Source organism: Scatophagus argus, chromosome 5, assembly GCF_020382885.2.
Source record: "Scatophagus argus isolate fScaArg1 chromosome 5, fScaArg1.pri, whole genome shotgun sequence".
NCBI classification, from domain to species: domain Eukaryota; kingdom Metazoa; phylum Chordata; class Actinopteri; family Scatophagidae; genus Scatophagus; species Scatophagus argus.
In genome coordinates, this window is record NC_058497.1 from 23,840,512 (window position 1) to 23,844,884 (window position 4,373).

Consider the following 4,373-nt stretch of genomic DNA (forward strand, 5'->3'; position numbering starts at 1 on the left):
AATCACCATCTGAATGAGATCTCAGTGCAAGAAAAAAGAGCAACAATGACAGGCCTTGTTTTCTTGCTGGTCGGCTACATAATCCCTCCTGGGAGGAAAAACGCTGGGTTAGAGGTAACAGGCCTCATTGTTAGCGGGCATGTATGAGATGTTTTCCTTAGCATGGGGCACAGGTGGTTAAATATCTAAATAAACTAAACTAATAAAAACACACATAGGATGTCAGACTGGTAGTTTATGACATGACATCCTCTTCAGTCTCCACGGGACACACCATTGCTTACACCGAAACATTAATACATGCCTGGGACTTAAAGGTAGGTCGTCTGTGTAACCAATCCCTTCACTCAATACCCCCTTTGTATATGATCATTTGTTGGAATCCTCAAACAACGAAGAGAATAATTACTTTTAGACTAAAACACTTCTTTGTGAGCAAGTCTGTTGAACAAGAAACTTTAAATTACGGTGATCTCACTTCACAGGTTTCATCCTATCGTCATATCTGCAGCTGCAAATCGCTCACCTACAAATCTAAACAAAGAAAAGACACTGTGTGAGGCTCTGAAATATCCAACTTTCTCTCAAAAATCCCACCTCCTTTTCTGTCGCGTTCAGGTGGGAATGTCTTCCCGGCGCTTGTTCGTTGTTTGATAGACAACAGGGCCGTTGAGGTTGGCTGACAGGCGAGCTGTGTCAGTTCAAGCTCCTCTCTAATTAACAGAGGTCACCTGGGGTCAGTGGTCGGGATGAATGTCTCTGCTATCTGCTGGCTGACCCCCTCCACAGACACACATGCACACACACACACACACACACACACACACACACACCTGACAGGAACCTCAGCATCCGGACAAGTTATGTAAATGTGATTAAGTGGGAATTTTTTTTCCATTCCAGAAGCATAAGTTTAATTCAACAATAAAGACACCCTTGCAGGTACTGGTGGCTTTAAGACCTCAAGATGCTCTGGTGAGTACAAAGAGAAGGGTGACACGTTTGTAGAGAAACACTTGCACTCTTTGTTTTACAGGCAGGGGGAGCCACTGTTCTGTTTCTGCCTGCTTTGTGTTGAGGAGGTTTTGCACCCGTCTGTTACAGTGGATTAGCATGTGTGCATTTCTGATATCACGTGTTTACAAAATGATTTAGTGTTTACACACGCAAAAATCTGGTCGGTTGAATCAACTGCAACTTTTAGATATTTTTCTAAAACACAGTTTTATCTCAGAACTCATCCTGATTTTGCTTGATTTTTTTATTTTATTTAAATTGCCTTTTGTTTTATCTTACTTTGCTTGAATTTGTTTTATGTGGTTAATTTAAGGATTTTATAGTATGAAGCAGGTGCTCAACAGCACAGAATTTTACACATTTCACCCTTCTGATGTCTTGTTTTATTAATCCTTTGACTATTTCTGAAGTGACTAACAGGTGTTGAAATATCAGTCAGGCGGATTTTGGTTTTAATATGCAGCTGGCTGAAGTTTTTGTTCTGGGAGTGCTGAGTATAAGGGAGTTCCTATTTCAAAGAAAAACACATTTTTGTTTCTCAGAAATCCCAGCTGCCAATGTTCAGAATACTGAGAAACTCTGTGGTTAACCAGATATCATCAGATAAAACCAGATTCAACACGAATCATAACAGCACATGCCGAAAACATCCTGTGGACGTATATGAATTTACATACACATGAATGGAAAAACGAGCAGCGTTACCGTGCAGCAGTCACACAAGTTCACAAACATGAAATAAAAAGAAGAAGAAGAATAAACTTTATTGACAGTATATGTATTTTTACATACATACACTGAATTCGTCTTCTGTATTTGACCCATCCTTAGTTGAACACACATGCAACACCCAGCAAATTACATGCAGTGAAACACACACAGGAGCAGTGGGCAGCATCAAGCGCCTGGGGAGCATATTGGGGGGTTAAGTGCCTTGCTCAAGGGCACATCAGCCGGCTTATGAAGGGGGGGAGCATTTTTTCGCATTAATCACTCCACCACACCCAAATTTTTCCTGCCCGTCCGGTGGGGGAATCGAATTGGTGACCCTCCGATCACAAGTCGCTTCTCCAACCTCCAGGCCACGGCTGCCCCCCCAAAAAAACAACAGAGCTGCAAAGCTGTCTGTGTGTTTAGAATGAGACGTCATTAAGGTCCCTGTTGGTGTGATGGTCAGCTGTCCCAATACTTTTGTCTATATAGTGTATCTTGAGCTTTCCAAGAGGTCTGTTAATACTCACCACACGCTTTCAAAACACAGACAAAACATGTGAATTATTACAGCTGTATCACCCCTGCAAAATTTGACTTTTAAATCTTTATTGGTCGCTTTCAGGGTCTTGACTTGCACTTATTTGTATTTGTTGAATTGTGACATTGACTTTCCATAATGCAATTTTATTTTATTTTTTTATTATGAGAGACTTTTTATTAAAATAAAATCACATATGCGACTGTCCTTTAGACAAAAATGCATTCAAATTTAAATGTTGTTTTCAGTCCACTGCCTGTCATAGGATATTTATCAACGTGCAGTTCATGTAGCCACTTGCAGAGCACCTTGCTACATATTCACCTGTCATGGGAGTGGGAGCGAGTCTGACCGGTTTCTGTGAGGCCTACTCTGTGATGTCGTTTCTTCACAGCACACTTTACTTCATGCCAACAATGATCACAAGATTCTTCACTACCGATACTGTCTACATTTAATTCAAACATGCAGTTCTTTAGATTTTGTCGTTTTTCTGTATAAAGACAGATGTGCGTCAGTGTTAAAAACCAACAACACATTACAAATTATTAATGCGTGCAGAGTGAAGTCTAGTGATGCGTGATGTAAACCACATTTTAGGAAGTTAAACACCTATGAAGCAGAAATGTACGGAAGCAAAAGTCATCGGTACATATTGTCTTATTTCCTGTTAGTGCACACAAATGAAGAACTAAAAAGTGCCCCCAGAACAAAATACAAACCCTCAGTCTTTCCCTATTTCACAACCAGAAGGGCTCACATCCTGACTTGCACGTCAGTGATTGTCTCTGGATGACATTTACGCTGCTGGACTTCTCACACATAAACTCTCTCATTAAAACATATATATGTTAAATATATATATGTTATATTATGTTAAAGATATTCTATTGCTCTTGATGTGACGCTTTGCCTTCTAGGAAAGATGATTTAATAATTTCCGACTTCATGTTTTTTGTGATGATTATGTCCAAGCACACATGACTCACTGGGAGCCTACAAAGTCAACAACGGTGCTGAAATTACCTACTGAAACTGTGACTGTACCTGAACAATGGCCTCAGGGCTCGCCGTGATGACGTCACTCTCACACACACTCTCACACACACTGACACATGAAACCGCAAGTTCTTCCATCTCTTAAAAAAAACAAAAACCAAAACAGTGTAACTCTTGGCAACTTTCATTACATCAAAAAAAGTAAAACGTTTTTTTCAGAGACACATACCAACACCACATCTCATGCCTCAGTCAGCTGCTCCAAACACCTGCCTTCCTAAAACTGCACATTAATACATTCATAATACTACTATTGTGTCTGTGTCTGTTCTCACTTGTCCATGAGCTTTTTCAAGGATGACAAAAACATGACCTCATGACTGTTTTTTAAAACAGCAGTAGATCCTGACATTTTAATATCTCACATTTTTAACATTTAACATATAAGAGGTTTGTCACTGAAAACAAGCAAAACGCATTAAGAACTCCGTGATCTGTCCATGATCGGGTATCTTTTAAAGGTAAACAGCCAGATGACACTGGACGAGAGGCGGGACACGCCTTGGACAGGCGCCACAATGGTGACTGTATTAAAAACTAATCACCACTGAATTCGGATTAGAATTAGCAGTAAGAACTAACTAAAAACACAATGTCGGAGAAATCAACTGAAAGTAATTCAAGAGTCCAAAGAGAAACAGTTTTACATTTAAACTTTAAACTTTTTTCTGCTAAAGCAGTCAAGTAAACCAGGAGCCAAAACATGTTGGTCCGTCTGTATCTGACGAGTGTTGCCAGAGTGCGGACCTATTCCGACTTTTTCCTTTCTCCATGCGGCCAATAATTAGGGAATTAGATTTGCTAGAAATCTCTGCTTATAAGAAAATTATTTGTAATTTCCCACCCTGAACATTTAAAATGTGCTTCCACATTCACACACACGTGTATATTTAATTCATACCTTAACTTGATTTAAAGTGAATTTGGAAAGCACGGCTGTGGTTTAAAAGACTAGACAGTTAAACAATAACCTGAACTCTTGACTGCACTGCAGGTCTGATATGCATAATGAGCCTAAGTGAAGGGTTGGTTAGTGTGAGTGAGA